Raw genomic sequence first — 14055 nt, 5'->3', positions numbered from 1 at the left:
AGTTTGTGTTCCAGCACCACTTCCAGCAGTGTTATACTTTTCTACTTGCTCACTGTGCATTTTCCAAAACCCTGTAGAAGCCCTGTCTCTGTCTAACTTTCTACTGTCACTGTCCTGGAGAAAGACAGTCTCCATTCTGCTCATCTCTAAAATGTGTGAGACCAATTATTCTCCCTTGTATGAGTATTATTGCCTGGTGTGAGAGTCAGGTATTCCTTGAACCACAGTCCCCTAATTTGCCTTGATTTAGAAAAAGAACAACAAAATAAATAAAAGAAAAACAAATAATCAAACTAACAACAAAACTCCATTAACATTGATTATATTTCTTTTTTATTCTAACTGATTTTGAATGTCAGGGGATGGACAGAGATCAAAGAGAGGAGAGGATCTTTTTCTACAGTATAAAATAAATTTAGAAGTATTTTAACTACAAAATCTATTACAAATCTTGTCACTTTTCCTGGAAAGGTATTGAACAAATATTTTTTCACCCCAGACAGGTTACAAAGAAATAAGAGGTAAGTCAAGGAACACCCATTCAGAGCCTGCCCCACATGTGGCCCATACATATACAGCCACCCAATTAGACAAGATGGATGAAGCAAAGAAGTGCAGACCGACAGGAGCCGGATGTAGATCTCTCCTGAGAGACACAGCCAGAATACAGCAAATACAGAGGCGAATGCCAGCAGCAAACCACTGAACTGAGAATAGGTCCCCTATTGAAGGAATCAGAGAAAGAACTGGAAGAGCTTGAAGGGGCTCGAGACCCCAAAAGTACAACAATGCCAAGCAATCAGAGCTTCCAGGGACTAAGCCACTACCTAAAGACTATACATGGACTGACCCTGGACTCTGACCCCATAGGTAGCAATGAATATCCTAGTAAGAGCACCAGTGGAAGGGGAAGCCCTGGGTCCTGCTAAGACTGAACCCCCAGTGAACTAGTCTATGGGGGGAGGGCGGCAATGGGGGGAGGGTTGGGAGGGGAACACCCATAAGGAAGGGGAGGGGGGAGGGGGATGTTTGCCCGGAAACCGGGAAAGGGAATAACACTCGAAATGTATATAAGAAATACTCAAGTTAATAAAAAAAATAAATAAAAAAAAAAGAAACTTCAAGTCTCTAAGTTATTATTGTGTACAGAATGTTGGGAAGGGTGTTGTAAATCTTAAAATTTTGAGAAGGTTTCCAGAATGGTTGTACCAGAGGTTCCTCAGAAAATTGGATATTGAACTGCCTGAGGATCTAGCTATACCTCTCTTGGGCATATACCCAAAAGATGCCCCAACATAAAAAAAAGACACGTGCTGCACTATGTTCATAACAGCCTTATTTATAATAGCCAGAAGCTGGAAAGAACCCAGATGCCCTTCAACAGAGGAATGGATACAGAAAATATGGTACATCTACACAATGGAATATTAATCAGCTATCAAAAACAATGACTTTATGAAATTCGTAGGCAAATGGTTGGAACTGGAAAATATCATCCTGAGTGAGGTAACCCAATCACAGAAAAACACACATGGTATGCACTCATTGATAAGTGGCTATTAGCCCAAATGCTTGAATTACCCTAGATCCCTAGAACAAACGAAACTCAAGACGGATGATCAAAATGTGAATGCTTCATTCCTTCTTTAAATGAGGAAAAAGAATACCCTTGGCAGGGAAGAGAGAGCAAAGATTAAAACAGAGACTGAAGGAACACCCATTCAGAGCCTGCCCCACATGTGGCCCATACATATACAGCCATCCAATTAGACAAGATGGATGAAGCAAAGAAGTGCAGGCCGACAGGAGCCGGATGTAGATTGCTCCTGAGAGACACAGCCAGAATACAGCAAATACGGAGGCGAATGCCAGCAGCAAACCACTGAACTGAGAACGGGACCCCCGTTGAAGGAATCAGAGAAAGAACTGGAAGAGCTTGAAGGGGCTCGAGACCCCATATGTACAACAATGCCAAGCAACTAGAGCTTCCAGGGGCTAAGTCACTACCTAAAGACTATACATGGACTGACACTGGACACTGACCTCATAGGTAGCAATGAATATCCTAGTAAGAGCACCAGTGGAAGGGGAAGCCCTGGGTCCTGCTAAGACTGAACCCCCAGTGAACTAGATTGTTGGGGGGAAGGAGGTAATGGGGGGAGGATTGGGAGGGGAACACCCATAAAGAAGGGCAGGGGAGGGATTAGGGGGATGTTGGCCCGGAAACCGGGAAAGGGAATAACACTCGAAATGTAAATAAGAAATACTCAAGTTAAAAACAAATTTTTTTTAGAAGGTTCCTAACCCATGTAAATTTTGTCTATGTCATGAGCCTTGTAGGTTACATTTATCCTTAGTGTATTGAGTTTCCTCTTAGAAGAGACACCTTAATATAGAGGAAGCTACTACACAACATGTGGAAAAGTACAATAAACAGTTAATTGAGAATATTAGTCTAATCATATATACATTGAAATAACATACTAAACTTATCCCACATTATTAAAATTACAAATATATGCAAATGGTATACATGTTTAGAAAGTAAGTGTGTGTGTGTGTGTGTGTGTGTGTGTGTGTGTGTGTGTGTATCTTCTGTTTTGAGCAATTTGTAAAATGGAATGATCACTATGATGAATTGAAAAAAAATCAGTTGAGATTACAATTATATCCTTATCCTACTAAATGGATGATTATTATTGAGAGGGGCCATCTAGGAGAAGATAAAAAGTAGGAGGTGATTTTCCTGAGTTAGTTTCACAGTGGACTGTAAAGCATGATGGATTTGCCCTTTCAGGCAAAGAACGACAGATTACATTTTAGGAATAATTCCTGCCATTAATATGGTTTTCCTGTAATTATTAAATATATACAAAAGATTACTAAGTATTAGCCCACACTTTTGATCTTATTTCTCTATAATAATAAGATGTACTGTCTTGTAATTATGCTATATAGACAGAGATGATTTTTTATATGATTCTATAAGAATTCCTAAAATTGTACTAGTTATCATTAAGTCCTTTATTGAAACTGCAAAGAAAACTCTGCCAGCCTTCAGCCCTGAGTAATTTGCTGCTGAGACTGAAAACAGGCATTTGGAGTTTACCAAATATTCCAGGATGTTATAAAATAATTATACTAAGGCCATAAAAAGGGAGCTAACAATTGACTGTGGATGTAACAAGAGAAAATAAAATATTTATTTGGTTAATATATTCAAACTTCAGTGATAACTTAGTCAAAGATTTTAACTTTTAATGATCTTACATAGCTAATGATAGATAAAGAATTTCAGTTATTAATGGGGAGATTTGTAAACATTTCTGTTGTTTATATTTTTTAAAATCATAATTTGGATTTTTGACTGAATATTTAGTACACTTTAAAATTAAAAAAAATAAGATGCTTGGGAAAAAAACATGTGATCTATTCCCATAGAATAGGTACAAAAATTTAGGAGTGATCATATTAAAGCAAATTAATACATCAGACCAGTAGGAGAGAGCAAGATTAGGAGGAGGGAGAAGGACAGCAGAGTAGAATAACTTAGAAATTAACAAAAGAAACTTAGAAATGAAGAGAGCAATACACAGAATGCAGAAGGAAAGAGGAACAAAGAAAAAGCTTCACATAAAGCAGAAAGTGCAGGCAGGCTTCCCCTTGCCATAGAACAGGGCTTTTCTTAACACCAAGGCAGGGTTAGTTTTAATAAAGAGAAGATAGGTTTTTCTTTTTTCTTTCAGACTTGAGTTTAGATCATTTAGTCATGAAAGGGTAGAGCCTTTTTCTTTCTTTATGGAGTAAAGATTGCAGCTCATTTTTCATGCAGAATTAATAAGTTCTTTTTCAACTGGTACTATGTTTTTTGCTTCATATGCATATGTAAGTGTGTGTGTGTGTATGTTTGTGTGTGTGTGTGTGTGTGTGTAATTGTGAGATAAGATTGTAGGTAGTGAAACCTGTTTGCATCAAGATGTAGAAGTATGGCTGCATTAATTTATATATAAATGAATGTGACTTTATGCTTAATTACCTGTGGGTTTTTTGTTTGTTATTTTGTTTGTTTTTTTCTTCTGTGAGCTCTGCTCTCTGCCGTGACAATTGATAGTTGAGAGATGAGACCTCTGACTAAGAAAAAATAAATTCCAATCAATTAATATTTTACTTAATCCCTGGTTGTTAGACTACAGATGTTAGTCAACCAAACAAGGATTTTTTAACTTTCAGGATGAGCAAGAATATTTTTAGGATATTTTTTAGAAGTTATCAGCAAGCATTCAGTATAGTTAGAGAGTTAGAAGGCCAAAGACTAGCAGTCTTTAAAGCTACCTCTGAAATCATCAGTCTTTTAAGCTACCTCTACATCTACCTCTGTGTCCCTCTTCAACTCAGTCCAGGATGAGAAATCTTCCAGCCATGTATGTCTATTAAGGTTGATCCCTTTCATTCTATGTCCCTGAGTGATTGCAGGGAAGATATCTATCAACTAAACCAAGCTAATTATATGATAACATAAAAAATTCTCATTGCTGGTGAGATAGCTCAGGTAAATATGCTTGCTGTCAAGGCTGACAAACTGTTTTTGGTGTTAAACTCTCACATAATGGAAAAAGAGAATTAACTCCTACACATCATCCCCTGACATCCACATACAAAATAATCATTGTTTCTATTTTTCAAAATAGCTGTATCTGTGTTAAATTAAACAGACTTTTAGACAATTTTAGCTTTTCAAATTTAACTGTTTGCAACCATAAATTATGCCCCATAAACCCTAAAACTTTTACGTTTGAAACATACTATTAAAAATACATGTTATAAGGACCTAGAAACTCAGTCAAATAAGTGCTTGCCATGAAATCACGGGGACTTATGTTCAGATCTTTGCCCCTCATGTAAAAGCTAAGGATGATGGTGCATATCTGTAATTGCAGGGAATTAGGAGAGAGAAAGATCTAGGATTTAATTGTCCATCATTCTCACCAAAATAATGAACTTCAAAATCAGTGAGGAACCACTGGGTAGAAATAAGGTAAAAAGCAACTGAGGAACATATTCAACATTTTCCTCTGGTTTCCCATGCACTCAGGTATGCACACTCAAACAAACCAAATAAAAAGATAAAACATCATAAACCTACATCAAAAATAATTATATATATGTATATATATATGTATATACATTCAAGACATAGAAATAATCTGACAAATAACATGAATGATGTTTCTGTCATTAATTCCTTTTATTTTTCACCACTTCATCTCTTTGGTCATATTTACGCCATTGTTCTTATCAAGTAAGTTTACCTTTTCCCAGTGAGAAACTCTCAACACTGGAAAAAAGGACAATTTTTCATGTAACATCATCTGGTGTACTCTCTTCCTATTGCTTAAAGAGACCAAGCCCTGATCACAAATATTTCATGGTTTATGTCGAAGTAGCCATTGCCATAATCCTGTGACTCCTTGGGTGGTATTTTATCCCTGTATCAAGGGAGAATTTGTTTCTGAAGCATAGCAAGTATTGTCAAAACTAATACCAAATTAAAATGAAAAGATCTATATCCCAAAATGGCTCTACTTCATATACGTAGAATTTCATTTGCTTCAGCTTCTGAATAATAGCTTTTCAGTGGCAGATGGGAAGGAAGTATTAATAAAGCATTGTCTAAATCAACTTGGCCCATGGCTGCTTTTGTGGGAGGTTGTTTTTGTTACGTTAATTGAGTTTGGAATACCCAGTGCCACTTTGTGTGGCAACATTCCTTAAACAATTATCCTGAACTGTGTAAGAGTTAAGAAAATGTAAGCTCTACACTAGCATGCAAACAGTAGTTTCTTCCTCTTTGTTTACCTGAATATGGATGCAATGTGGGCAGCTACCTCAAGCTCCTAATACGTTGTGACCTGTTAACAGTGAGAATAAGCTAATTTTCCTCTTGCTTTTGCAAGAATATTTTATTACAGCAACAGAATATGCCAAAAGCCCTCGTCATTTTTCGCTTTGTTTCTTTTTTTTTCCTCTTTAAATGACTCAGACTTTTCATATGCTTAAAATGAAATTATTGGGAATTTTTAAAATTTTCTGAAATATAAAATATTTTCTATGAAAAGTTTATACTTTATTTTAACTATTTTTAAATTTCTAAATGATAGATATGGTTTTTATATGGTAAATCCCTTATGTACACAGAATGTGTTAATACTCTCATTTTCTGTAATTTTTCCTGATTTTTCAGGTTTTCAGAAAAGAAAGGCAATTTTTTTTATTTAATACCTCTGAGTCCTTACTCTGTTGTCTTTGTGTCAATCACCAGTATAGTTTTTCTAAATCCTTTAGTAATATAATAATAAACATGTGTTAGAGGAAATCAATGCTTGTCATTCATTTAGACAACAGAATTTTAATGCTTTAATATTAAAGGCATAATGATAAGCATGGCATTTGAAAAATTTTAATGTTAAGTAAATATCTTGGGACATTACACCATTTGTTAGGTTTTTTTTTCTTTTTTCTTTTTTTTCGGAGCTGGGAACCGAACCCAGGGCCTTCTGCTTGCTAGGCAAGCGCTCTACCACTGAGCTAAATCCCCAACCCTTGTTTTGTTTTCATTCTTAATATTATTTCATTATTTGTTACTCAGTATTTTTTTTGTAATGGTACTATAATCCTCTGGTTTCTTTATAACTTTCATGTATTCTTTCAGAGTAATTTGTTTTCAATGCAAAGGATGATTATTATCTATCTGATTTATTATACTAGACACTTAGCCAGAAATTAGTATGGTATAATCTCCTAAAGTATTGCAAAATCTTGAGTTGGAACAAGATTTATTTTTCGGTATTATACACATTTACCCCTTCAAAGCACACAAATGGATTTGATCATGTCACTTTTAGCTCTATGTTTGTATTATCTAATAAGCAAGAATGTGTTTCTATGCAAAAATATACAACACACATATAAACACAGAACACAAAGTATAAATATCCCCTAGAAATAAGGCATATTAAAGAATTTGTATTTTTAAATTGTCTGTACTACATGAATCACTATTGCAGTATTAATGACAAATTACTAAATATATTTATAAATTTGATGTTTTTTAAAGTGAATTTAAAAACAAATTGAACTTGATGGGAGGATTTTGTAACCTACATCTTTTGTATTTTTTCTTTTTTTTAAGAAAATCGTAATTTATTCTATTTTACTGTTATTTAACATGAAATTTGCATTGCTATATGTATTATGAATGGTATTTTAAAAGTAAAACTAAATTAGTAATTACCAAGAAAGTGTGTCAGTTAGTTGTCAATTTTTGAAGATGAAAAATAAATTCAGTACATGTACCTGTTGACAGATTAAACTATTATTTCTTCAATGTAAACATGGAAATTAAATAGTAAAATAGAAAAATAAGTATGATGTCTGATGTATAGTTATGTGGCCTTTGATGAAACATATCCAGTGAAAAAATATTTTTGTTTACTGTAATTGTGAAGAAAAAATAAAACAAAGCAAGTTTGCTAGGAGACAAAATTGTTGCTGGAGGCCTTTTTGGAATCAAATTGTCATTCGCTTAGATGCTACAAAAATAAATTTAATAGTATTAATCAAGTTATCACTATATTGTGTATCTGAGTTTTCCTTTCATTCTTCCTTTGTGTTCAAAGTTGTAAAAGCAGTAGAAAAGCTGTTGATTTTTCTGTTTGTTTTCAATGTATAATGAATCTGGAGAAAGCTGTGCCTTTTATCCCTGGTTAGTGCTGGGGTGTGTGCCATAGGGACTAGTTTTTAGTGGTAACCGAGCAGGGGGCACATTTGTATGTTTCTCCCCTATACATGCTTCTTGAGACATGATCAGCAGGGCATTTAACTTACTTTTCAGGTAATTCATCCCTTGGAATTGGCCATAGAATGAACACAAACAGGATCATTTAAACAGTGCTACCCAAATACTGCAAAAATGGTTGGTTTTGTGATAAACAAGCCTCATCAAAATGGTCTACTTTGCCAAGCAATCTGGAACAAGTTAGAAAGGCATCAGTTAAGCATCTGAGACTTCAAATCAAATACCAGTTTTAGTGTTCTTAGTTATTACTGTCAGAATTGTTAGAAATGACTTTTTGGAAGCAAACATTTGGCAGAAATTCAAATAGAAGTAGTAGCCAAGATATTGGCCAACCAGATTTGAATGTAAGTAAAATCCATAATTTAGGATCAAAAACCAAACCCTACAATACTGAAGGAAAGTGATTTAACTACCTGTCCAGGGAGAGAACAAATGGTGTTTGTTGCAACTCACAAACCAGGAACAACAAATGTTTTAAAATTAAAGGAAAGAATGAGAAAACTAACAATAGCAAGAACAGTGACAAGACTGATTGTACTATGAATATGTGTACCATAAACCTTTAGCATGAGGATTAGGGAGGAGGCTCAAAAAGAAAATGCTTATGTTGGATACACAAGGACCTGAGTTCAAACTCTAAAATTGGTAAAATCAGCAGAAAATTAAGTAAAAATTTATTTAAAGCACATGAATTCCAATCTGCTCACCCCACCTCCTCTCAAAAATTTCTGCACATTTTTTTCTGGTATATCCCAGGTGCTGCAGTGTATACCTGGGATTACAGCAACTGGGCAGTAGAAACAAGTGGATCTATAGGATGCTCTCACCAGCCAGGTTAGCCTACTTAATGAGTCGCAGGCCTTTGAGAGTTCCTGACTGATGAACAACATTATGTGTAACATAAACCATGACCCTACACATAACCACCATTCACTAACCCTACATACACACACACACACACACACACACACACACACACACACACACACACACACTACATATACACATATGCACACAAACTCACATACTAACAAACAAGAACAAGATATTGAATATAACACTACACAAAAAAAAGAAACACACATACAGTAAAAAACACAAAAAAGAACAAAAAAAAACCCAAAATAAAAAACAGACACACTGAGGCAAAACACTGTTTTGCTCTCAAGTCAGCCTTAACTTAAAAAGGCCTAAACATTCTGTGAAACCACATAGAAATTTTAAATATTTTATTGTATGTTTTGTGTCTGTGATGTAGAGATGAAAGTTAATATTTTAATTTAGAAACATTTTAAAGGTAATGTTAGTATAGTTAAAAAATATAGTTTCACAGCTGTAGAATTTTTAGATTTAATTACTATAACTTTATTATGTGCAGAAATTTTTGAGAGGAGGTAGGCTGAGTAGATTGGAATTCATGTGCTTTAAATAAATTTTTACTGAATTTTCTGCTGAACTTTGCTAAGAAAATGTGGTGCATTGTTTAAGAAAATATCCCCATGGAAATGAGATTGAGATTATTTTCTCTGAACTTTAGCAACTGTAGTTTGTAAACAAGGATGTGTTTGGGATTAAGAGATGTCAATTTGACCCTGCTGTGTCTCGTGAGTTTGTAGGAAAATGAGAGATGAATAATTTGTAGATTTTTAAGGAAAGGTCTAATGAGAACAGTTATTCATACCATGAAATCTTTAAGGAAGAAGAAGAAGGAAGTGAGGGAGAAAGAGGAAGAGGAAGAGGAGGAAGAGGAGGGGGAGGAGGAAGAAGGAGAGGAAGGAAGGAAGGAAGGAAGGAAGAAAGGAAGGAAAGAAGGAAGGAAGGAAAGAATGAAGGAAAGAAGGAAAAAGGAGAAAAAGAAACAATAGTCTGTATGGGCTGTATGGCTCAGCTGAAAAATTTTGTCATTTAATTTGCAATTGTTGAAATTAGAAGCAGAGGAGATTGACAAGACATCAAGTAGGTCAGAAGTTACTAAGCTATGAGAAAATTTCAACTAGCCTAAACTGGAATTTGCACAGATCACAGAAATTGTGGAGTTAAGTGATGGGTATGTGTTTTCTGTGGAAATCACAAAGCTATGAATTCCAACTAACAGTTTGCTATCAATTTTTTTTAACTTTCTGGGTGTGAATATATATGTGTGAATATGTGTTTGTGTGCATACTTGTTCATGAGTTGTTAAGGGCAGAGCCCATTCTAAGGTATTATTCCTCAAGTGTGGTCCATGTTGCTTTTGAGAAATATTTTAGATTGTTAGACTGGCATTGCCACCTGTCAATCAGATATTTTCTGTTTCTCTATCACTTAATATTGGCAAGGCAAGACATCTCAGATGATGCTCCACTTTTCAACTTTTTCCAAGCATGGAAGTTGCTTATCTTACTAACTGCAAATGGCTTTCTTCTGAAAATCTACTTGCTAATTTGTCTTTATGTTTTATTTTTATTATTTCTATTTATAGTCTGTGCCTCCTCATTAATGTAACATTTATCATTTTTGTCATTATTTTCAAAGACCTCTTCTACGGTTTTATTGGTATCCTGTTATTTTTTTGTACAGTTTTATTTTTTGTTCATTATTATTTCTTCTATTTTCTGTGTTTGATATTAGCTGACTTTTTTTACTGCTTACTACATAAAGGTAATTGATAACAAAGACATTTTTACAGCATTAGAACTACAAATTTTATTCTTAACTCTCTTCTATATGATTCCATATATTTTGTATTACATATTTTTTATTCATTCATATTAGATATGTTTGATCTTACTTTCAAGTACTGTGTTTGTCACTTTCTATTAAGAAAAAAATTGGTTAATTTTTACACATTTTTGAATTTTTTAATTAACATGCTGGTGCGTAAATCTAAAATAATTCAACTGTGTTTAGAAATATTTTACACATATAAATTCACACAGTGTGAAATGGGGGCAAGTACATTGGTTTGTGAAAGAGCTGCCATAAATTTACCCTTCCAGAATGAACATTATTGAGGGAACCAAGGGCTCAAGAACACAGAAACCATGATCAGACTTTAAACTGGGAAAGAACTAGAAAAGAAAATTGACTCCAAAATTATGTAAGTATAATCTTAAAGAGAGCAGTGTGCTTTCCTCTTTAAAATCCGAAGATGAGTTTCATCAAAAGGATACCCTAGTATAAAAGAAAGAAAGTTAGCTGCTATGCAAAAATGATAGATTGAGAATCAGAAGAAAACAAGTCATTTAATAAATTTCCACAAGAAAGGAAAGTACCTACAGTTATGTGCTTTCTAGACTTCGCAACAAATTTTACACAAAGTGATGTAGTTCAACATAGTGTAATCGACAAATGGCACAGAGGAGCCAGGTACTGGAAAGAACCTGAAATCAGGAGCTGAAAACCACAGAACACACAGGATCTTAAAGCCCTGTCCCAGAGACAGAGCTGTGGAGGGGTATGATCTGGTTTTCTCAGGCAGTATCTAGCTTAGTTTTCACTATTTTAATAGTGTTTAAATGGGAAGGCCAATGATTTAAAAATTTTTAAATATGTTCAGGAGTTTTTGGTTTCTTTGGTGTTGTGTTGTAGTATGGATTTTTACTCAGGACTTAAAATGAAAATCTCATTGACTTTTAGGAGTAGACACAGCCCTTGACAAATCAAGCCAGTACAGAGATAGTCATGCCTGTTGTAATTGTTATGTGGATATTAATAGATTTGTGTGAGAAGGAAGGAAGCATCATGTTTTCCTCACCTGGGATTCAATTTATTACAACTTTCTGTCCCCCTCCCCAACTACAGAGATTCTTGGAAGACACCAGAGTGTAAGTAACAGGATAACTATGAGGGGGATTCTTTGAGGCAGCTTCAACTGTGTTGTGCTCTATGTGGGGTGGAATTTTTTGGTAAGCCAGCTTTGTGGGGTCCCCCAACCTTCACTAAGCAAACTCACACCAATGAGCTGTAAATAAATCTAACAAACTTTTTGGTTAGATAAGCCAGCTTTTGTTGCCACCTTTAATTAGGACCTTTGTCTGTATCTCATCTTGGATGAATGAGATTTTTATTTGTAACTTACCCAAAGTTAATATATCAAGTCATTATGTAAAGTCCTGCTTGTTTTGATAAAATACCCTGACAAAAATAATTTGTCAGAAAAGCCTTGTTTTTCTTATAGTTTGAGAGGTTCACAGTTTGTTATAGTGGAAAACATGATAACAACAAAGTAATAGGCATGGGAGCACAAAGAAGTGGCTGCCTCATCATATTGGATCCCCACTCTCCTGGCCAGAATTGAACATGAAGCACAAAAGGAGTTGACATTCTCAAGTTCCATTTTTGTAACTCATCCCCTTGTGTAAGGCTCCCTCTTCTTATAGCTTCTGCAACTTTTCTCTAACAGGGGACCAAGTATTAAAACATATAAGCCTATGGATGACATTCTACATTTAAAACACATCATATCATTTATTGAAAATACCTGTAAAACCAGTTACATTTTGTACCATGTGTCTTAGTTCTGTGTATTTCATCTTTCCTCCCTTCAACATTTCCATTTGTTCCCATTCTCAGGGAATTCCTTCTTTTCCTCTCAACTTTACAAATCTGTTTTTTTTATTTAATTTAATTTCTACCATCTTTATTTACTTCTGAAACTTTTGTTTTTACTTACTTATAGACAGTTTTCCCTCTCTCATGTACCTGAGTCCAGTTCTTTATTCTGTCATAGATAGTGGAGAGCAAGAGAGGGGAAGAGGATATCTCTAACCTAACCATGTTACCAACAAACAAACAGGAGGCAGGGTCAGCTCTACTATGTTCAAGCTCTACACATGAGCCCACCAGTACAGGGGTTTATTTGCAACCTCCACACCCAGGGCCTTTCAAAATGCAGCACCCACTCTCCTCAGTACTGTTGCATGTGTGAATTAGGGCTAGCTCTCCTGCTTTCTTTACGCCAGGCCAGCTCTCAAGGGGCAAGTTTTAGGGAAGACATCATTCCCTCACCCATGATGTGCTAATGCATACATGAGGCAGGTTCAGCTAAAACACATTCGCAGCTCAGCAACAGACCACCCAAAACCCCCACATCCAGGGCCATCTCTACGGTGTTGCCCACATGATGTACAGGGCCTGTTCTCCCTAGTGCAGCAGGAAGTAAGGGGCAGGCACAGCTCTCTCACTCAAATGACCATGGGACAGCCCTTCTGCATGACATTGATGGCCGGGGCAAAGGGGCATCCAGAGCTTGGGAATACAGGTCAGGGACTTGTCTCCTACAGCCATGTCACCAGCACAGGAAACATGTGTCCAATTTTGCTCTCTCATAATCATGCCTTCAGGACAAGTTCACTTGCACCACCATGACCAATGTCAACTCTACTGTGCTGTTCAATGAGTTGCAGAGCCTATAAAGAATATTTCTTATTTTCTGGTCATGAGACTCCCACGACAAAACTTTTTTATGCCAATACCATTTGTTCTGAGTTTAGGTCTACTTTCACTTCTTTTATTTTGTATATTTAAATATTTAATTGAAATTAATTTAATTGTTTTTATTATGTGTTCATGCATATTGGTATGCAGTGCATGCACATGAGTTCAGGTGTTAGCAGAGTACAGTGGCATCTGATTCCCTGATGTGGGAGTTATTTACCGTTGTGAAGCACAAACGGTGCTGGGAATCACAATTAAGGTCTCTGGAAGAGGAGAAAGTGCTTTTAGTTATGGAGTGACCCCTGTACCTCCTTTTGTTGTTATTCAGTGCTATGTGATAATTTTAAGAATTTGTCCAGTGTAAAGGTTCTACAAACATCATTTCCTTAAGACATCTTTGTTCATTACTTCAAAAGTATGTTCTCATTTGTGCTGCTAAATTCATGAAACTCCTTTTCTTGTCTCCAGATATTCCCATAGAAGCCATGTCATCCTGTCCTCGTCCAGTGACTTCTTATGTAATGCAACATCTATGTTTGACTCAGTTATAATGACTAGGTCTGCTACCTTTTGGGTTGACCTTTCAACAACTTGTATTTTTATTAGTCAATTAGTCAACTCTTTCAAAGATGTGTTTTTATAAACAGATTTGTGTTATTTGAGCCAGATCTTGGGAAGGAACATTCAACACAGCTTCATGCTGTCCTCAACTGTGTGAACTCAGCACACAATCATAGTAGGTATTTGAAATAGAAATAATGGCTATTAATTCTTCTGAGAAC

The sequence above is a fragment of the Rattus norvegicus genome, chromosome 13 (genome assembly GCF_036323735.1).
Source record: "Rattus norvegicus strain BN/NHsdMcwi chromosome 13, GRCr8, whole genome shotgun sequence".
NCBI lineage: Eukaryota > Metazoa > Chordata > Mammalia > Rodentia > Muridae > Rattus > Rattus norvegicus.
This window is presented reverse-complemented; position numbering follows the sequence as displayed.